The following is a 24242-nucleotide window of genomic DNA, read 5'->3' as shown; positions in this document are numbered from 1 at the left end:
GTGCACACACACACACACACACACACACCGGCCTTCAGGTCTTCCACCAAGACACAGAGAGCAGAGTAACTGCCTGTGTGTGTGCAGGCAGAGCGGAGTGAGCCAGCGCCAGAGCCCAGCCTCTGACCTTGAGCCCGCCGAAGGCACGTGGGAGACGAAGAGACGGATGGAACAAAGAACAAAGAAAGAGAGCACAGTTAGACGCTGGAGAGAGAGAGAGCGAGGGAGAGAGGGAGGGAGAGAGAGAGAGAGGGAGAGAGAGAGGGAGAGAGAGGGAAAGAGAGGGGGGGAGAGAGAGAGAGAGAGAGGGAGAAGGAGAGAGAGAAAGAGGGAGAGGGAGAGAGAGAAAGAGGGAGAGAGAGAGAGGGAGAGGGAGAGAGAGAAAGAGAGGGAGAGAGAGAGAGGGGGGGGAGAGAGAGAGGGAGAGGGAGAGAGAGAGAGAGAGAGGGAAAGAGAGAGGGAGAGAGAGAGAGAGAGGGGAGAGCAGAAGTAAAATGACTCTGGGTTATGAAGGTTCAGCTCAGGGTCTCTCACAGAGGCAGTGGGAGCTGTGTACGATCCCACCGAATACTGAGCTCACCCATTGGCTCGGTGCTCAAACATCGTTCTGAGCCACGGTCCAAGAGTCCCAAAAAAAAGTCTATAGTGCTAAAGATCTGAAGTCCAAATCCTGCAGGGTGAAGAGTGTTGTCACCAGGTTATGACTGACAGTGAGCGCCGTGTGGAGCCACAACCAATGAGAATGCAAGATACAGAGTGAGAGGAGACCTGAGGGAGGAGCTATAGATAGATAGATAGATAGATAGATAGATAGATAGATAGATAGATAGATAGATAGATAGATAGACAGACAGACAGACAGACAGACAGACAGACAGACAGACAGACAGACAGACAGACAGACAGATAGATAGATAGATAGATAGATAGATAGATAGATAGATAGATAGATAGATAAACTAGCATCCATCTATGGATAGATGTCTATGCTAAAAATGTAACAATATTACACAGTCCAGCTTGTCTTTTCTAGCGTGTGTTTTCATGACAAAGCATAAATCAGAGGCCAGACAGACTCGTCGGATGGTGAAACATCTTGTAGTATGTTTTGCTCTGTCACCGATAAGTCATATAGTATGCAAACCACGACTTCAAGATTCTCGATTACAAGACTGCGAGTTAGTGTGTACAGTGTAGTGTAGTGTGAACAGTACAGCGATTTGACAACTCTGAAATGTGTGTGTTGTGACATGGATCAACCCAGAAGGAACAGAGTCATAACAAGCTCTGCAAATCACCTCAGCATTCTCCACGCCAATGTCACGCCAGACGCTGAGTCAAAACACACAGAGTGTTACAGAGCATAAGCCCACAGGCAGAGGCAAACACGGCCTAGAGTGTGCGAGTGCGTGCACTGATCTGCCAAGCCGAAGCCCAGACACAATTACTGAGTCTGGACAGAGGTTGATGGGAGCACAGAGAAGGTGCTGGTGTATTGAGGCCACCGAGAGCCGGGGGGCTACGATCCCCAGGGCCTCCGAGGCACCTGATAGGCCAGCACAGCCTCAGCCATTCTTACCGTTTCCTGGCTGGCAGTGGAGGAGAGAGTTGGGTATTGTGAGGTTAAACTAAACGTGAAATGCTCCGTCAGGCCTCGGGGTCACAGGCCTCGGGGGCCCCACGGGAGACGAGGTCTGGCTCTCCCACTCCCAGCCGGAGAGAGGGTCAGAGCCTCGAGAGGTTCATAGGCAGGACATCTTGCTACACAAGAGCTTCACATCAAAGTGCCAAAGTTTCTACAATTCCTCAGTGTAAAAATGCGACTTGGTTGCCTTTCAATTTTGAGTTTGTTTAACCTTAAATACTATGGTAACATAGTATGAGACAAAAGCTGTAAATAATTATAGTAGTTCTCTAATCACTCTCCTTGTGTCTGAGCTAGGCAAAGTGCTATACCTGGAGTACTCCAACATAGCACCTCCACCTAACACATCATCATCCTCAACCCCATCACACTCCCAAACGTTGATGACTACTAAGAATTTCTTAGTTCATGGTTCTGTCTTTTTCACCACTAAATGAGAACTTCTGGGCACTGACATGAGATCAGTTCAGTACTGTTTAACATTTTACCCACTGCTCTGCTTAAACACTACTGAAACATTCTACTGAAACACTCTGCTTAAACACTACTGAAACATTCTACTGAAACACTCTACTGAAACACTGCTTAAACACTAATGAAACACTAATGAAACACTACTGAAACACTGCTTGTACACTACTTAAACACTCTGCTTAAACACTCTACTTAAACACTACTGAAACAATCTGCTTAAACTGATTACATTTGTTTTTTAACAATCATCTTTACACATTGATATGCACATGTATAAGATAACAAACAAGTAACCAACAAACCAAACAAACAAAGGATCCATTACACTGATCAATTACACTGATCCATTACATTTGTTCCGTTATAAAGTGGTTTTCCCGTGTCTTACTGTCACGCTGCGTACTGAGTTTGAGAATGAGCACAGAGGAGTTTGAAGGTCGATATCAAACATAAAGGTTTTCTGTTATTAGTAGACGTGAGGAGCCCACACACTATTTCACACGCCATCAGTGTGTTTAGGTGCCAGTCCATCGGTCTGTCTAAGCCCAGGTGGTACAGAGTGGAAGCCCACCCAGTGTGAACTAAATCAGACTCCTCCAGCACGGTGGGCTTGGTCAGTCACCCAACACAGCCGGACGACGCACAGCACACTCAACTCCTCATGGTGTTTGAAAAGCACTCAACACACGCGCGCGCGCACAGGCACACCCCCACACACGCGCGTAAGTAAGAGAAATGGCTCCCACGCTTGCTGTTCTAGCACCCACCCCTGAGAGGCTGTTAGTGTCCATTACCCGAGCCCCAAATCCGAACGGCAGATTCACTCTGCAGTCGTGAAATACTGTGGTTAAATAAACAAACAAGCCCTCGACAGCAGCGGCGGGAGCCGTGTTACACGTGTGTGGGGAGACGGAAGGGTGATGACACACTCACACACACACACACACACACACACACACACACTCACCGCAGACTGGGATGTAAGAATCAGTGCCAAGCTAAACCACCAGAAAGGCCTTCAGCTGTTAAAATGTTAAAAGCTTTTTCTCTTCCAGTCTCTCTCTCTCTCTCTCTCTCTCTCTCTCTCTCTCTCCTTCCCTCTTTCTATCTCACACACACACACACACACGCACACGCACACAGACTATATTTACATTGCTGTAGGAGTGTGCCTGCCAAGGACAAACGACATTATTAATGAACTATTGCAATGTATGGGATGGACAGTAAGTAAGAAAGGAAAAGAATGTGTGTGTGTGTGTGTGTGTGTGTGTGTGTGTGTGTGTGTGCGCCTGAGTGTGTGTGTGCGTGTGTGTGTGTGTGAAAATGTGTGTGTGTGACTGTGTGTGTGTGCGCCTGAGTGTGTGTGTGTGTGTGTGTGAGAATGTGTGTGTGCATGTTGTGTGTGTATGTGTGAGTGCGTGTGTATGTGTATGTGTGTGTGAGAGTGTGTGTGTGTGTGTGTGTGAACAGTGAGCGATAGAGAGAAAGACTGTACGAGCAATAAGAAAAAGCCTGAAAAAATATTAGGAAATTAAATGAGTTCATTTGCTCCTGAGAGAGTTCCTGTGAGAACTGACCACTCATGGGTGAATCCTTCCACAAACACAGCGGTGCTGAATAACTAACACACATGCTCATAACCCACTTGGTCAATGTTGTTAGCGTATGTGTGCGTGTATAGGTGTGTGTGAATATGTGTGTGTGCTCGCACGTATTCCTGTCTGCGTGTGTGTGGGTGTGTGTGTACTGTTTGATCTGTACACAGATTGTTAAATGTGTGTTGACCTTTTGAGAAAGTTGTACTTCCTGTCACTGCAGAGCAGGAGACAACGATAACCCCGCCCAAAATGTTAAGCTAACTATTGAGACTCAACATCATTTGAAAAGTTTCAATAGCAGTGTCCATTTCAGTACCATTACATTAATTTAAAAGACCCCTTCTAGTGAAAACCAAGTGTTTAACCTTGGTAACATGTCCAACCTCAGAAACATGGTGTTTCTTACACTGCAGAACACAAATCATGAGTGAAATGTGCAGTCAAGGCCTAAAAATGTCAAAAACACGATTCCAACAGCCAGATGTAAGGAACCAGTCCAGTCAGTTAGCAGGGTTGGCTTGTCATGTAATTACCATAATACCCCAGGGGTATTACAAGGGGTATTAGAGGAGGAGATAGGTGTAGTAGCTATCAGACAGGAGACAGGAGACAGGTGTAGTAGCTATCAGACAGGAGACATGAGACAGGTGTAGTAGCTATCAGACAGGAGACATAAGACAGGTGTAGTAGCTATCAGACAGGAGACATGAGACAGGTGTAGTAGCTATCAGACAGGTGTAGTAGCTATCAGACAGGAGACAGGAGACAGGTGTAGTAGCTATCAGACAGGTGTAGCAGCTATCAGACAGGTGTAGTAGCTATCAGACAGGTGTAGCAGCTATCAGACAGGTGTAGTAGCTATCAGACAGGTGTAGCAGCTATCAGACAGGAAACAGGAGACAGGTGTAGTAGCTATCAGACAGGTGTAGTAGCTATCAGACAGGTGTAGTAGCTATCAGACAGGAAACAGGAGACAGCTGTAGCAGCTATCAGACAGGTGTAGCAGCTATCAGACAGGTGTAGTAGCTATCAGACAGGTGTAGCAGCTATCAGACAGGTGTAGTAGCTAGTTTTTAAATGATGGCACAGACATGTTCTGTTTATGGAGAACGTGGACGGTTCCAATCAAATCTCCAGAGGAACTTCTGTACACATCTTACAGAGGAAATGTTTTGGAGATGTTATTCAAAAAAAGATGGGTTTTGTCACAAAACCTTTATTGAAGCCAACACTGCATGTACGAGCCAACATGCTATTTTCTTAGTTTATTTTTCTTGCTCTCATCTGTGTGAAACAAATCTTCGGTGTAACAACTTTAGGCTGCCAAGTTACACGATGACTCACCTCTGATAGGACATTTATATGGCTGGAGGCTGTCGGTTGAGAAAGTGCAAACATGACTCAAACCAGTTTGTCAGATAGCTAATCTGAATTAGATGATGGCTATATTCACTTTGACAATTCTGACATAATACTTCGCAGGACGTTGTGGTTGTTCAGCAAGAAAGGGACATCTCATATAGTGTTAGCAAGATACGGGTTGCTAATTCAAGTGAAGAGAGACGTTTTCTCCCAGAGTCCGGAAGGCAAACTTCTCAAACGTCGTCATATGCATAACCTGTAGTCCTCTCTGGACAGGCAACCATGCACAACAGCTAAATATCACACCGTATCACACGGATTTTAGGTTACTTGTGCTTTCAGTGAGGATTTCTAAAATGCACGTTCTGATAACAATGCACTTGGCACTGTCAGTGAAGGCTCACACTTATCTGTCTTAAGTTGTAGAGAGTGATACCTGAATTACATGACCATTCTGGAGGGGTGGGTGGAGCCAGGGGTGGAGGGGTGGGTGGAGCCAGGGGTGGAGGGGTGGGTCTCTGTGTTCACGTTCCTGCCTCTGTCCCCACGTTCCTGCCTCTGTGCCCACGTTCCTGCCTCGGTGTTCACGTTCCTGCCTCTGTGTTCACGTTCCTGCCTCTGTGCCCACGTTCCTGCCTCTGTGCCCACGTTCCTGCCTCTGTGCCCACGTTCCTGCCTCTGTGTTCACATTCCTGCCTCTGTGTTCATGCTCCTGCGTCTCTGTTCATGTTCCTGCCTCTGTGTTCACGTTCCTGCCTCTGTGTTCACGTTCCTGCCTCTGTGCCCACGTTCCTGCCTTTGTGTCCACGTTCCTGCCTCTGTGCCCACGTTCCTGCCTCTGTGCCCACGTTCCTGCCTCTGTGCCCACGTTCCTGCCTTTGTGTCCACGTTCCTGCCTTTGTGTCCACGTTCCTGCCTCTGTGCCCACGTTCCTGCCTATGTGCCCAGAGGAAAAGCCTGAAAGTCCGCAACGTTCTCCTCCATAGACGTCCTTTCCCTGCCTCCTCTTATAACCTCCGGATGCTCAGTTCTCTCTTATTGCCTCCGTTTTCCTGTGGTGCAGAAAATGACGAAAGCGTCGCGCACTAAAAGACAAACGTGAAAGCCGCTGGCCGTGTGTGCGAAGGTGGCGTGCCCTGGTGCGTAACGTCACGCTGCCCTCACAATACTACAGCGGCGCAAAACAGTCTTAAAATATATTGAAAAATAAATCGAGTGAAGAGTTTAAACCTAGTGCTTGTTTGAGAGCTGATCCTGTCCAGGCACTGGGAAAACATTCCTCTGAGTGGTGTGTTTATTAACGCTATGCCTCAGCCACACATCAGACTTACAGCTTTGTCGCAGAATTTCATTAGAGTGCAGTTCGTCATGACCAAGTCCAGGCTGGTGTTGACTCAAACACACACCTGCACCCCCGCAGAACCTCGGGACGTACGAGGTGAACTGCCTTTTGAGGCACGTGACTCACAACCCTTCTGGCCAGATCCGTTAAGCAGGCTGACGCCGCTGGACATTTGAGCCCGTAAGACCAAACGCAGGTCCAGTCAACCACAGTTTTATGCAAAAATCTACTCCTGCAAAGTCATTTGTGAGTTTGACTGCCAGTCGGTGAAAGTATAGTCAGACTGCTCACTTGCAGACATCCAGAAGTTACTAGTTTAAGCTCTCTGTTTCACAGGTAGAGGAAGTAGTTGTTGGACACACGGGCCAGGAGGAAGAAGCGATTTTACCCGTAGTCTAGAGGACAGCACAGGGGTCACAGGAGAGGAGCCCCGTGTCCAGTCAGCTTTCGCAGACTCCATCCACACCAGGACCTGGAAAAACAACACAGAAGACATGAACACAGGGACGGGACAGAGCAGACATGCACTGCTGCTTGTGCTTTGATGTAGGGACTCATAACTGCATAATAATACCATAATAATCATTTACAGCATGGAGTATAATATGAATTTCTGGATACGTAACAACCATTAGATCTGGATGAGAAACTCAAACATGAGGATGACTCCACTTCAAGTCTACAAAATTAAAGTAAAAAAACAAAACAGATTTCCACGGCAACTTTAAAAGGATGTTAAACTGACCAAACTGTCATTCTAGTGTTCACATATTGAACTTGTAATGCGATTTCACCTGAAAGAGGCAGAACATTAGAAATACAGGCCACCAAAAAAACTCTGTTCACTCAATTATTTATCAGTGCAGTGATTCATTGGACATGTAAGTGCAGTCCTGGCCACTGACGCAGAAGAGCAGGGATGGTAAAGAGACGGCACAGAAAACTGACTCACTCACTGTAGACTGCACTGACTGTTCCTCACTCACTGTAGACTGCACTGACTGTTCCTCACTCACTGTAGACTGCACTGACTGTTCCTCACTCACTGTAGACTGCACTGACTGTTCCTCTCACTGTAGACTACTGACTGTTCCTCACTCACTACAGACTACAGACTGTTCATCACTCACTGTAGACTACACTGACTGTTCCTCACTCACTGTAGACTGCACTGACCGTTCCTCACTCACTGTAGACTGCACTGACTGTTCCTCACTCACTGTAGACTGCACTGACTGTTCCTCACTCACTGTAGACTGCACTGACTGTTCCTCACTCACTATAGACTGCACTGACTGTTCCTGACTCACTGTAGACTACACTGACTGTTCCTCACTCACTACAGACTACACTGTTCCTCACTCACTATAGACTACAGACTGTTCCTCACTCACTACAGACTACAGACTGTTCCTCACTCACTATAGACTGCACTGACTGTTCCTCACTCACTACAGACTACAGACTGTTCCTCACTCACTGTAGACTGCACACTTCTTCTCTTTTACTTTCCTCCATCCATCCCCAGTGCCACGGCCTCTCATCGACGGACTGCCACAGCTGCGAGGGCGCTATCCCCAGTCCCCGGTGAGCACTGAGCACTCGCAGAGAAACGCCATGGGACAGCTCTGAATAAACTCAGACTGTTTAAAGCTCCTGGGCTGCAGATGACATAAACCTGCATGAAAGATTTATACTTTTGTCACAAAATCTTCATAACGTTCTTAAGTTCTTAAACTAAAGTGCTAGTGATATTTTCTGTTGGGCGATTTGTGTAGATGAGCCTTCACTCCCATCAGCAGGAGCACCAGAAAACCAAAGTGAAACTTAAGGTCATTGTTCTCACTGACACACAGTTGTGCACCGTGCGGATGATGATATAGTGAAACAACTCCACAATCAGCACAGCCAATTTGTACAGATCACGTTCGGCACAGTGGAAAACGCACAGCTTTGGTTTCTTTCAATACCACATGAAACCCAAGTTTTCTGTTTCTCTAGAATCACGTCTTCCTTCCTGTGAGGGCAACAGCGTGTTTGACTGGTCGTAAGACCCATTAGTTTACCCAGATGCAACTGTGCATGTATGTGACAGGACAAGCCTGATAGAAGTCAGATTTCCCATCATCCACTGCAGGAGGTGAGCGACAGATTCAGAATGACGCGTTGGCCATCTCTAGGCGCGTGAGAGGACTTCAAACGATCCAGCTTTGTGCCCGGAGCGAAAACCTTCCCACACTCACACACCTGCTGCCTCTGGGTCTGGCTTGCCTGGAGGTTTAGGCTCAAATGGAAATACTGGCGTTTTTAGTCTGTCTGTGTTTGCGTTAACCTGAACAGTGTTCCAGATTACAGTGAAATGTCAAGGACAAGCCATTCACACCATTTTAAGTAAGAGAGAGAAACACAATCAGTCTGTAGTTTTGCTGATGGCAGATTATTTTAAATCAATACATAAAACAATTATATGGAATACTTACAGATGCTTTATATATGCTCTTAAATCATATATGCATAAAACATTCTTTATCTGCTCATCTTGACTAATTGTGTCAGCAGGTCAGCCGTGTAGAAGTTCAGCCGTCCAGTTTCAAGGCTTTGTTTCTCTCTTTTTCACGGGGTTGGTCTTCATCATCAGCTCCTGGCCATCGCCGTGACGACGCACGAGTTCTCGGGAAGAAGTGAGGGGCCATCGCTGTGACGACGCGTGACGTCTCGGGGATGGGGGGGACCGTATGTGGGGCGCGTGGCTCTGTGTGTTCAGAGACCCGAGACCTGCGGCCTCCTGTTAGGCTGTCGCTGTGGAGGCGTTTTCCACTCTGAGCCCCAGGCCTCTCCCTGCTGGCTGTTCGGTTTGTGCAAGTCCGCCATCACCAAAGTCTGAGACGCAGCTGCAGAGACAGCGATGCCACTATAATGGGGACAGGAGCTAACGTGTCCTTCTTCAGACTAACATGGGGGGAGACGTGTTTGATGGAAACTCCCCCAAAACATTAGTGTTCCACAAATAAAACAAAATCAATAACCCACCACTCCACCCCACCAAGCCTGTGCAGAGCCCTCAGGCTACACATCGTGCTACAGAATCCACAGTAGGCACACATAGGAAAGACCTTTCTATTAGAGAACTCGAGGAGAACTATGCAGCTACAAGCATGATGCATATTATTAACATTTATATCATGCAATACATGTAGCTGTAATGAAGAAGCCTGTACATATTGAGTATTGTGCTTCCATCAAACACTCTTTGTCGCTACGGCAACACTATCAGGGAGCGATTCCCCAGCCTCATCTGCTAAAGAGTCACAGCACTCTACAGTTTAGTGCCTCGGCGTGGATATGTGGCATCTCTCGGTGATGTAGGCTGAAAGGCGTGAGCAGTTCGGAGAGGAGCTGTCTGTCCCAGGAGCAGCTCCCACACGGATACGGATGCGTTTGGCAATCGGCCATCGCAGCCAAACGCCCTGGACCTCCGAGCGATTCGAGTTCAGCCTGCATCTGTGTGGCCTTCACGAAGACAATTTACTGCCTGTACCCCCCAGGTCGAATCCACCACCTCCTGCCAAACGTGCTGCCGCAAATATGCGCACGTCCCAAGACGTCATCTCCGCATGCCCCAAATCTGTTCCATGCGTTGGTATTTGGCAAGCGGTTGGCATGTGCCCTACACGGGGCAATATGTAGGGAGCATGGCGTGATTTAGCACTTACCCGCAAAGCAGAGCAGCGCATGCCAATACTTTTTTCAATACCCAAGTGGTGAAACATTAATTCGAAGAAGCAGCGAAGACAATGCAAGCCACTCTTTTAAATTAACTTAAAGTGCCTTGACCGGCTGGCAGCCTTGCAGCGGCAATCACAGAGAGTGTTCTGTAACGGGACATCACTGCCTTCCAGCAGGTAATGAAGTCCTGGATCAGGGCTGGACTGGACTCTGGACACACCACCAAGTGCCGTAACCCTGATGATGTGTTAGATGGACCTCCTGGCTGGATTTCCGTGCGCAAAGCAGCTTTAAAATGGAACAGACACCTGTACATCCAAAACCCCACAATGCAAAGCTTTACAATTATGTTATATTGCTGTTCATTAGATGAAAAAAAGTACCAGACAGCAATGAGGAAATACAGTCTAATGACCTCGTTCGATCCAATTACCTCATTGCGACCTCATCTTCTTTGTTAACAGCCATGATGTGAATTTATTACAAAATGTCCCCTTCCGTTCTCCAAGCATAGCTGACAATGATAGGACAGGGTAATGCACATTATAGTTCTGTGTACAGCACACAGAAAGTGAAGGAAGAACCTTCACAGATACCAGACGAGCTTTCATAGCGTCCGTTTGGTTATATTGTCTTCAGCTGGCAGGAGAGGTCAGCTAAGGATCCCAGGCTGAATCCTGGTTTTAAAGAATAAACGATCATACAGTTAAAGAATTCTAGAGCAAGAGTGCCATTAAAGGTCGTAAATTCTGCACAGAGGCATCGTGGGTACGGAGAAGGGTGGATTTGGTTCGGCCGTCACGTGCAGAGAGAGCATGTGTTCATCCAATCCCAGCGTCTCACAGTTTCCTGCTGACAGTTGCGGTTGTGGTAGACAGTGTCTGGCAGCAAACTGACGGGGCGATCGGAACGAAAGAGATGGGGATAATTACAGCAACGTAACGCTGTCCACCTGTGACCTGGTCATGACCGTACATGAGGCTCAGTTCCTGTGATATCTCTGAATCAGCTCTGAGCAGAACGTCAGGCTGGAGTGTTCCACACGTAACATTTCCCAGGTCGCCCTGCAAGTTTATCTTCGGACAGCGAGTGGAAAAGAGAAAAGTGTATTTTTTTATTCTTAATTAAACATCTGAGTCCTCCTCTGTCTAATTCTGAGCTGTGAGACTAAATGTAATGACAATGTTAAACTCTACTGTGCGTGAAACAGCTGTGTGATACTTTGCAGGAATGGCTGATTGACAACCCTAAGCTCTCGTCTCCTCTACTGCACTGCTATCCTGCTGTAACAGGCGGGGCCACCGTATTAACAAGAGCATATGGCAATATTACAGCCAAACAGATACTAAGCCGGCGGGGTTAGTCATGAGTGCTAGGCATGTGATTTACAAAGACCTGTATGTGTGAGTCAGTTTAAGATAGTTGTTTTCTCAGCGCAGTGTGTAGATTTGCACGCTGTTGCTAATTCTGACAGATTTATTACCACTGAAGCTAGACAAATGACCCCTAATTCCCCCGTGTAGCTGATATAGCAGAAAACCTCCCTGTCTGCACAAACCCCAGTGCTGACATGCCTGGCTAGGGGGCCAACAAGCCAAACCAAGCTCAGTTAGCAGGTTTACAGCCAGGAAATCGCTGAAGTGTCCAACGCAGAGCGTCACGGCACGGAGAACACAGTTCCATCAGCCTGAATGCAGTCCGGAGCAGTCCGGTCTGTCAATCAGCCGGCGCGTGTGCCAGATCTCAGCTGCTCCGTGTGTGTGTCACTGAGAGAACCTTCCAGCTGAGGACACCACTCAGGACTCGCGCTCCTCCGAGATCTAAATCAAAACCTGGCAAATTGAGTCTCACCTCATCCAGCAACACACAGACCGTTATGTTTCAGTAGAGACAGAGCAAAAGAATGGGGTCAGCGTTGTCAGGGCAACGGCAGGCTAAGAGTTGCAGATGACATAAATCCCTCACAGAAGCTGAAGTGCAACGCTCCGTGGATGTGACCTCCAAAGTGGGGTAAGAGGAGGTGACCTCCAGCATGGGGTAGGAGGAGGTGACCTCCAGCATGGGGTAAGAGAAGGTGACCTCCAGCATGGGGTAGGAGGAGGTGACCTCCAGCATGGGGTAAGAGAAGGTGACCTCCAGCATGGGGTAGGAGGAGGTGACCTCCAGCATGGGGTAGGTCCAAATCGTCAGCGATACACGGCGGCAGGATTTGCGCGCGCCGCATGCAAAAGCAATCTGTCTGGTCGGTGTCACAGTGGCGCAGGACTCGTTAGCCAGCTCAGCATGACTGGGCCCGCTGACCTCAGAACAGTGGCCCTGAGGTCACCCGGCAACAGGAAAGGCCACGGTCCGATCGGCATCATCCAATCAGAAGCAACCACGCTGCAGACCCGGTACGAGAGCACTAGAGCACTGTCTGCCCGACTGCCTAAGCAGCTACAGGCACCGTGATAAATACAGTGAGACTGTTATTACAGTAATACGCTCCTTCATCCATTCATCCTCTTAATGTGCTCCTTTATTGTCAAGTTTGTATTGTTATTCCAGCTATTCCTGCTATTCCAGGAGTCAAGGACTGCACACTGTACATTATCATATAATTCTGTTTAAACTGTGGCCAGGAGAACTAATTTAGTCCATTACACGTTTACCAAAAATGACCAATAAAAATGTTCTCTAGACGTCTAGATTCTTGAAATAAAGTGTCACTGTAATAATAACAAGAATGTTTTATCCACCACGTAATATGAATTCAACGAGGTGAATTAGGCAACACACACACACACACACACACACAAAAATTAGATTAAATCCACCCTATATGCAAGAAGATTACATAATAATCACAGGAAATGTATATAAACTAATAAAGAATTTGAAACGTCTGACCAAGCTTATTGGCTTATTAGTGTAGCATTCTAGATTAAGATTAAGGCTAACCAGGCTGTAAAGGGTTAAGCACATACAGTTTCAGCCTCCTCTGAAGTCCTGCGAGAACCAATCAGTGTGAATGTGTGCAGTTTCACTCCACAGGAAACACAAACGTGAATGATGGCGCATCACACCACACCAGCCCAGAGAAACACTCGTCCACCCTCCTCTATCACTCCTGCTGCCATAAAGTGAACCCATCACAAGAGGACAGGGATTTGCGGTTTATCAAGGGCGTCTCATCATTGTCCACTATTACTGATCTGTGTTTAGTGTGGTAGGAGAACTACTACAAGGATACCTGAACCAAAAGAAAAATCATTTTCCCTCAAAAACAGACAGTCCAGTCTGACATGTGTCCTGCACCTTTGAAGGAACACACGTTAACATACATGAGTGTGTGTGTGTATCAAACAGACCCGCTCAACTAGATAGCCCTAACACTCCGTACACGTTTTTCTGCAGACAAAGGACTACAGCAGGTTTTCTATAAACGTGTATGCTTGTAAATACCACATTGTGATTATAATCATTTCAGACTATGACTGAGCTGTGGTTTGAAAATATTAAAAGACAGATGATGGCTAATGGTGCGTTAGGTTAAAAACCGCACTGCTACATCGCGTGAACGCCAGCATTCACTGAAACACCCGCTGAAGGAGAGAGGTTGGTCAGCACGGTCACAGAACCTATACTGAAATATCAAAGTCTGAAAATGTCAGTTCTGTGACAACAATCAAATGACAAATTATGCATCTCTATTACAAACCAATTTACATTTACTGAACTCATATTGAACACATCAGACTAAGATGACTGGACCAAAAATTGAGCAATAGCCCTAACCCTAACAGTAACACTTAAACCTAACTCTAACCCTAACCCTAACCCCAACCCTAACCCTAACCCTAACCCTAACTCTAACCCTAACCCTAACCCCAACCCTAATCCTAACCCTAACAATAACACTTAAACCTAACTCTAACCCTAACCCTAACCCTAACAATAACAACCCTAACCCTAACCCTAACCCCAACCCTAACCCTAACCCTAACCCCAACCCTAACCCTAACCCTAACCGTAACACTTAACCCTAACCCTAACCCTAACAGTAACACTTAACCCTAACTCTAACCCCAACCCTAACCCTAACCCTAACAGTAACACTTAAACCTAACCCTAACCCTAACCCTAACCCTAACCGTAACACTTAACCCTAACCCTAACCCTAACAGTAACACTTAAACCTAACTCTAACCCTAACCCTCACCCCAACCCTAACCCTAACCCTAACAGTAACACTTAACCCTAACCCTAACTCTAACCCTAACCACAACCCTAACCCCAACCCTAACAATAACACTTAAACCTAACTCTAACCCTAACCCTAACCCTAACAATAACAACCCTAACCCTAACCCCAACCCTAACCCTAACCCTAACCCCAACCCTAACCCTAACCCTAACCGTAACACTTAACCCTAACCCTAACCCTAACAGTAACACTTAAACCTAACTCTAACCCTAACCCTCACCCCAACCCTAACCCTAACAGTAACACTTAACCCTAACCCTAACAGTAACACTTAACCCTAACCCTAACAACCCTAACCCTAACCCTAACCCCAACCCTAACCCTAACAGTAACACTTAACCCTAACCCTAACAGTAACACTTAAACCTAACTCTAACCCTAACCCTAACAACCCTAACCCTAACCCCAACCCTAACCCTAACCCTAACCCTAACCCTAACAGTAACACTTAACCCTAACCCTAACTCTAACCCTAACCCTAAAAGTAACACTTAAACCTAACTCTAACCCTAACCCTAACCCTAACAACCCTAACCCTAACCCCAACCCTAACCCTAACCCCAACCCTAACCCTAACCCTAACAGTAACACTTAACCCTAACCCTAACTCTAACCCTAACCCTAACAGTAACACTTAAACCTAACTCTAACCCTAACCCTAACCCTAACAACCCTAACCCTAACCCCAACTCTAACCCTAACCCTAACCTAACCCTAACCCTAACAGTAACACTTAACCCTAACCCTAACTCTAACCCTAACCCTAACCCTAACCCCAACCCCAACCCTAACTCTAACCCTAACCACAACCCTAACCCCAACCCTAACAATAACACTTAACCCTAACTCTAACCCTAACCCTAACCCTAACAATAACAACCCTAACCCTAACCCCAACCCTAACCCTAACCCTAACCCCAACCCTAACCCTAACCCTAACCGTAACACTTAACCCTAACCCTAACCCTAACAGTAACACTTAAACCTAACTCTAACCCTAACCCTCACCCCAACCCTAACCCTAACCCTAACAGTAACACTTAACCCTAACCCTAACCCTAACAGTAACACTTAACCCTAACCCTAACCCTAACAACCCTAACCCTAACCCTAACCCCAACCCTAACCCTAACCCCAACCCTAACCCTAACCCTAACAGTAACACTTAAACCTAACTCTAACCCTAACCCTAACAACCCTAACCCTAACCCCAACCCTAACCCTAACCCTAACCCCAACCCTAACCCTAACAGTAACACTTAACCCTAACCCTAACTCTAACCCTAACCCTAACAGTAACACTTAAACCTAACTCTAACCCTAACCCTAACAACCCTAACCCTAACCCCAACCCTAACCCTAACCCCAACTCTAACCCTAACCCTAACAGTAACACTTAAACCTAACTCTAACCCTAACCCTAACCCTAACAACCCTAACCCTAACCCCAACTCTAACCCTAACCCTAACCTAACCCTAACCCTAACAGTAACACTTAAACCTAACTCTAACCCTAACCCTAACCCCAACCCTAACCCTAACCCTAACCCCAACCCTAACCCTAACCCTAACTCTAACCCTAACCCTAACCCTAACAGTAACACTTAAACCTAAGTCTAACCCTAACCCTAACAGTAACACTTAAACCTAACTCTAACCCTAACCCTAACCCCAACCCTAACCCTAACCCCAACCCTAACCCTAACCCCAACCCTAACAGTAACCCTAACCCTAACCCCAACCCTGGAGTTTATGTTTGCGGCCCCGTGTCTCCGGGGCCTCCACTGCTGTGTTTGGCTTTCGAGGGGCGCCCAACACCAGGCCCGCATCGCACTCACAGACTGTCAAAACTTTCCATGGAAAAGGATGAGCAGTCAAAGACCTACTTAACCCCGACAGAGCCTTGCAGGCACGGCGTGCCCGACAGGTGGAACAGACAGCTGCTAACGCACAACAGATTGTGATTAGATGAGGACAATATTAAACGGACTTCAGACGTCCTAGGAAGCACATGCCAGCACATTAGTCTCACATTTTTCTTCGATATTAAATTCAATTCACTGCCATACAGTGCCTGCAGGCTGTTCATCTAAGTTACAGGGGAGAGATTTGTAGTTTAAATTATGGTAAACACTTCAACACCCATCTGTGGTGTCACACAGCAGGTTGGCAAGAGGATGCAGGTTTTGGTTTTTCGCCCTTTGACTCTTTTACTGGATGAGTAAATGTCAAGTGATCTTTCCCCTAAATTAAAATTTGCCTTTTTTTTTTTTTTTTTTTGCCACACTGAGCAAACAACCCCCACTGAATGTTAACATTATAAATCTTTCATTTTCTCATGCAGAGGGGATGGCTATTTTAGGACAGGCGTTTGGGGTTGAGTAGGCACTAATGGTTTAAATCTGAAAGATGGAATGCCATGATTTGGCTCCGGACTCTGCCGGGTACACGGCTGGCCTAGCACAGCAAAACACTGTTTCCACCTCGACAAGCAAGTTCTTTTCCCTCCCTCTCTCTCTCTCTCTCTCTCTCTCTCTCTCTCTCTCTCTCTCTCTCTCTCTCTCTCTCTCTCTCTCTCTCTCTCTCCTCTTGCAAATCTTTTTATTGCAGGACAATTACACCATCATAAAAGTGTTTGGTTGTTCTGTTACTCAGTAGTTTGTACACATGTTGGAACAGTAACTTTCCCTCGTTAAGAAGCATATATCCCTGAATAAATATAGAGATGGCGCACGCACACACACACACACACACACACACACAAAGTGCCCTATCCAGCACAGTAAATATTTGAGTAAGCACATGTATTGTTTCCCAGAAAGTGCATCATGTGAACATTACAATATTGCATTCGCCCAAAAATGAGACGCCTGCCTGTTCCTCACGCTACCACTGACATCACATCCCCACTGAGAAAGTTGAGCTTGGTAACAGCTTGGTCATCAGTCTCCGTCCTGATTACAGCTACAAACTGTTCGCTGGTTGGCACACTTTTATCCTAATTTTGAGGGCAGATCTATTTCCCACTTTGGAAGGTCAAAATAGACTAAACAGACCAAAAAAGGCCATTCGTGGTGGAAAGAGTAATTACGAACATCTGATAGTGATCACCATTCTGCTTCAGACATGAATGAACTTCATCAGAGACTGCGAGTCAGACATCAGATGCTTCTCCACTGTGCTGTCTCCTTACCTTAAATTCATGAACAGAATTGTCTCTTTAAAAGGGGAGTTGATATGGTTTTAAATTTAACTGTCATTAAACAGGAAGGTCAGGGAGCTGTTTAATGGGCCTCAATGTCTGGAAGCCACCAGCAGATTTTGTTCCAACACAGTAATTTGGCTGTGGGTTGGACAGGAATCTCAGAAGTGTCTCTGAAAAGAGAAAGAACGTAGACTGGGAGGTGAGACACACACACACACACACACACACACACACACACACACACACACACACACACACACTACAGACTGGGAGGTGGGACGCACACACACACACACACACACACACACACACACTCACACACACACACACACACACACACTACAGACTGGGAGGTGGGACACACACACACACACACACACACACACACACACACACACACACTGGGAGGTGGGACGCACACACACACACACACACACACACACACACACACACTCACACACACACACACTCACACACTCACACACACACACACACTACAGACTGGGAGGTGGGACGCACACACACACACACACACTCACACACACACACACACACACACACACACACACACACACACACACACACACACACTACAGACTGGGAGGTGGGACGCACACACACACACACACACACACACACACACACACACACACACACACACACACACACACACACTACAGACTGGGAGGTGGGACGCACACACACACACACACACACACACACACACTCACACACACACACACACACACTACAGACTGGGAGGTGGGACGCACACACACACACACACACACTACAGACTGGGAGGTGGGACACACACACACACACACACACACTACAGACTGGGAGGTGGGACGCACACACACACACACACACACACACACTCACACTCACACACACACACACACACACACTACAGACTGGGAGGTGGGACACACACACACACACACACACACACACTACAGACTGGGAGGTGGGACGCACACACACTACAGACTGGGAGGTGGGACACACACACACTACAGACTGGGAGGTGGGATGCACACACACACACTACAGACTGGGAGGTGGGATGCACACACACACACTACAGACTGGGAGGTGGGACACACACACACTACAGACTGAGAGGTGGGACACACACACACACACACACACACACACACACTACAGACTGGGAGGTGGGACACACACACACACACACACACACACACTACAGACTGGGAGGTGGGACACACACACACACACACACACACTACAGACTGGGAGGTGGGACACACACACACTACAGACTGGGAGGTGGGATGCACACACACACACTACAGACTGGGAGGTGGGACACACACACACACACACACACACACACACACTACAGACTGGGAGGTGGGACGCACACACACTACAGACTGGGAGGTGGGACGCAAACACACTACAGACTGGGAGGTGGGACACACACACACTACAGACTGGGAGGTGGGACACACACACACTACAGACTGGGAGGTGGGATGCACACACACACACTACAGACTGGGAGGTGGGACACACACACACTACAGATTGAGAGGTGGGACACACACACACACACACACACACACACACACACACACACTACAGACTGGGAGGTGGGACGCAAATAAACTACAGACTGGGAGGTGGGACACACACACACACTACAGACTGGGAGGTGGGACACACACACTACAGACTGGGAGGTGGGATGCACACACACACACTACAGACTGGGAGGTGGGACACACACACACTACAGACTGGGAGGTGGGACACACACACACACACACACACTACAGACTGGGAGGTGGGACGCACACACACTACAGACTGGGAGGTGGGACACACACACACACACACACACACACACTACAGACTGGGAGGTGGGACACACACACACACACACACACACACACACACACACACACACTACAGACTGGGAGGTGGGACACACACACGCACTACAGACTGGGAGGTGGGACACACACACACACACACACACACACTACAGACTGGGAGGTGGGACACACACACACACACACACACACTACAGACTGGGAGGTGGGACACACACACACTACAGACTGAGAGGTGGGATGCACACACACACACTACAGACTGGGAGGTGGGACACACACACACTACAGACTGGGAGGTGGGACACACACACACACACACACACACACACACACACACTACAGACTGGGAGGTGGGACACACACACACACACACACACTACAGACTGGGAGGTGGGACACACACACGCACTACAGACTGGGAGGTGGGACACACACACACACACACACACACACACACACACACACTACAGACTGGGAGGTGGGACACACACACACACACACACACACTACAGACTGGGAGGTGGGACACACACACACACACACACACACACACACACACTAGAGACTGGGAGGTAAGAAGTATCGGCAGGTCATGTTTTTGGCTGTGACAGAGAAACACATGAAGCTACCGTGGCAGTAAACATATAATTGAGTTTCTGCCTATCTCAGAAGTGTTTAAAAATGGCTTTCGCACGTGAGTTTCACAACAGTCTCCCCACACTCATTTAGAAAATAAACCAACCAGTTCAAACACCATCAGCGGTGGACCAAGATTAGAATTCGTAATTATAACTGGAAAACAGATGCTACAGAGCACAGATTAAAATGAACAAACCTTAACTACACTCACCCACACCATAATGAAACAGACGACGTTAAGAATAAACATACCAGGGGATGAAGTCGCTGCAATGTGTTGTGGGTAAAATGAACAAAAGTGACCAGGCACCTAAAGCCAAATAACTCTTTCAATTATCTCACGCAGCAAAGCGGAAAATCACATTCAGATGACATCACTTCCATCCCAGCGCGTTAAAATGATAGCCATCGGCGCGATTGTTCGGAACAAACAGACCACGCTAACAAGCCACCCTGCTCGCGCTAAGGGAGCATCTGGAAGACTTCCTAATGAGACAGACGATCAAGACAGAGAAACACAACTAGGCAGATGTTTACTGCTCGGTTCTTGCAGCTGGTGCCGCCGACCCCATTAACAGAACCGCGTCGCGGTTTCGGCACTCCGGCTATGTACCGCACGTCTCCCAGAAGTCCAGTGTCGGAGACGGGCTGAACCACGGAGAACTCTGCACAGCCTTTCCTCAGCCCATGGGCCACAGAGTGCCACACGCAGGGAATAATTCCGGAGAACCCGAGACACGCGGTAGCAGTGCCAGACTCATCCCCAAATGTCTCTCTACATTTTGTTTTTTCTTACCACACCTGAGGTGCACACCTGACAACCAAACAAACAAACTTCAAGTTTAAGCCTAACTAGAAGAGCTCAGAGCTCAGACGCAGAGGTTTTTTTATGAGAAAGACAAAGAAAATCAGGACTGGCAGGTGCTCGAGTCTACATTCATTAACATAATTTAATAACATAAAACATTTGTGTACATTTGTGTAACTACCTGGAAGCTTGAACTGTAGGCAACTTGTTTTTTAAAAAACAAATGATAAATATCTTAAACAGGTATTCCTGTTAAATCATATCAGCTAATCAAACAGTAAACCTGTGCTTTATAGAAGAAGAAGAAAATGACAACATCTTAATTTCATTCTTTTAAAAATAATTTTAGAATTAATAATAATAATCAGGTTTTTCTTGGATAGTCCTCATTCCCTACACAAGTTACAACAGGCCACCACACTGATCTCTACTAGATAACTTGCTAAGTGTCAGAATTTGAACATTAGACGCCATAGCAATAGCATTGCTTAGAGAGCCTGTTCAAGCTACAAAAATATTTTAAAAACAAGTCTTGTAAAAGACATATGTTGTCTTTCTGAAATGTATTTTGTCACAACAACTCACTCTGCTGACACAATCACACTGATTCAGAACAAATATAAGGCACTTGCTGTGTTGACATATGGCTGATAGCGTGACAGGTAGCCTTAATATTTGATTCTCGTATAAACCACACCCTCAGTGGCAACTGAACCAGACAGTCAGTATAAATAATACACTACTAAAACCTGATCCCATCCATTCTGGAATAAACACAGGCTTTCTCTTTCTGCAGGACACGTGCACTACTACTGAGAGGCTCATGGACATGTGCACTACTACTGAGAGGCTCATGGATGCGTGCACTACTACTGAGAGGCTCATGGATACGTGCACTACTACTGAGAGGCTCGTGGACACGTGCACTACTACTGAGAGGCTCGTGGACGCGTTCACTACTACTGAGAGGCTCGTGGACGCGTTCACTACTACTGAGAGGCTCATGGATACGTGCACTACTACTGAGAGGCTCATGGACGCGTGCACTACTACTGAGAGGCTCATGGATACGTGCACTACTACTGAGCGTACTCGTGGATACCTGCACTACTACTGAGTGTACTCGTGGATACCTGCACTACTACTGCGTGTACTCGTGGATACATGCACTACTACTGAGTGTACTCATGGATACCTGCACTACTACTGAGTGTACTCATGGATACCTGCACTACTAGTGAGTGTACTCATGGACACGTACACTACTAGTGAGTGTACTCATGGATACGTGCACTACTACTGCGTGTACTCATGGATACCTGCACTACTACTGAGTGTACTCATGGACACGTGCACTACTACTGAGTGTACTCATGGACACGTACACTACTACTGAGTGTACTCATGGATACCTGCACTACTACTGCGTGTACTCATGGACACGTGCACTACTACTGCGTGTACTCATGGACACGTGCACTACTACTGCGTGTACTCATGGACACGTGCACTACTACTGCGTGTACTCATGGACACGTGCACTACTACTGCGTGTACTCATGGACACGTGCACTACTAGTGAGTGTACTCATGGACACGTACACTACTACTGAGTGTACTCATGGACATGTACACTACTACTGAGTGTACTCATGGACACGTGCACTACTTACAGAAGGGGACTGAAACTTACTTTGTTACTAAAAATGATTTATTTTTTTAAAATAACTGTCCTCTGGAACATAACATCAACAGAAAACAGAAACAACTTCAGTGCCTTAAAGGACCCAGAGAAGCAGGGTAACAAGTTAGCTCTGCACCCTGGCTAAGCAAACCATATTGTCAACAGGGTGGAGAATTTTCACACAGCTAACAAAAGAAGGTCCATCATGCCTCTTGGTCTCTCTGATGACATTAAATCTGCAGCTTTCGAGATCACTGCCAATTTAACTGACTGAGACACAACAGAAAGAGAGACACAGCGAGAGACTGACAGAAAAAAATAGAAAAGGACAGACAAAAGGAGACAGATAAAAAGAAGGGGATGCACAAACAGACAGACAGGCAGGAGAGACAGACCGGACAGCCATGGTGTATTTGCATGTATTTGCAGTCTGTGATCTTAAAAGCCAGAAGGAAGATTTGGGCACCTGCCACACAAATATCTTCCTTCTGTTGACACTAAACTAGCAGACATGAGCACACCACCCTACTGAAACCCACCACCACCACCCAACAAACACCACCACCCCATGAACAACATGAAACCCTAGTGGAGCGTAGCATCTAGGAGGCTACACACCTAACATCACAAGCATATTTTATCGACTCCTTCCGTCACGCGCAGAGTGGCCGTCCTCAAGCAGGTGAGCCTTCAGTCTCTAGTGTTACTCAACCCAAAACACCTTGAACCTCCATACACCATAGCCAGCAACATACCTGCACTGGAGCACAGTCTCAATACCCTGGTCTGAGGAAGACTTCTGTCCCTAACTTAAACTGTAATTATTTACCATGCATCCTCATATGAAAATGATATATTCAGGTCACACTAGAAACCTGACGCTCACTTCCGGAGGGTCGTAGATTGAGACCATCAGCGTCCTCTGAGCCGCTGGACTACCAGAGAAACAAAGGTTCCATATTCTGTTCGTTTGATTAAACAAAAGGCTCGAGCTTCAATAAGATCCCTTTGCCGGATAAATGCTGTTAACCAGGCAACCCATTATAAAGTTTTCACACCACGTGAGATAAAACTCGCTATGGTATTTCAGTCTTTCAGTACATTTATGAAATAGAAACTGAAGGATAAGTGCACTGCACTGGTCACTGCTGGAAGGAAAAAAAACCGACAGACACAGTGAAAGGCTGAGAGAGGAACGAGAGACGCACGTTGAATAAGTGCGTGCCAGCATTGTGCGTTGAGCTGGAGGAGCGTTTAAAGCCTCACGTCTTGGCACATGTCGGTCATATCGTGACTTACCGTCGCTCTGCGCAAAAGCACGCGTTACTCTTCCGCCGGTATTCCTCTCTCTCTCTGGTCAGTGGCGTTTGCACCTAAGCACGAGTCCGGCTCTAGCACGCGTACCGACAACTTTTATCCCAACGTGTCCGCGGTGTCGTCCGGCACGCGGCAGCAGCAGCGTTCCGCTCGCGCGAGCAGCGCGCGTTCTTCACGGTCTGTCCTTCCTCACATACGCACAACTGGAGACCGCCGATTTGATCTGAACATGTTCTGCGAAACGATTCTGATCTGCACAACTCTCGGCGGTGGGCAGGCGTCCAAGTAACGATGAAGAAGGCACGAATCTTTAAGGCAAGGCGCG

General features: G+C 47.1%; 1 protein-coding gene across 1 annotated transcript in view; it reads right to left on the bottom strand.

Annotated features, from left to right (window-relative positions):
• The window catches only part of LOC113591659 (muscarinic acetylcholine receptor M3), a 68652-nt gene extending 44650 nt beyond the window's left edge, over positions 1-24002 (bottom strand). The window contains exons 1-2 of the mRNA XM_035533204.1: positions 23900-24002; positions 6813-6896 (exon numbers count right to left, since the gene is read on the bottom strand). The gene's annotated coding sequence lies outside the window, so the exon portion shown is untranslated. The remainder of the gene's footprint in view (positions 1-6812; positions 6897-23899) is intronic.
• Positions 24003-24242: the final 240 nt, after the last annotated feature.

This window comes from Electrophorus electricus, chromosome 14 (assembly GCF_013358815.1).
Source record: "Electrophorus electricus isolate fEleEle1 chromosome 14, fEleEle1.pri, whole genome shotgun sequence".
NCBI lineage: Eukaryota > Metazoa > Chordata > Actinopteri > Gymnotiformes > Gymnotidae > Electrophorus > Electrophorus electricus.
Note: the sequence above shows the minus strand (reverse complement) of the source record. Positions and strands in the feature narration are given on the sequence as shown.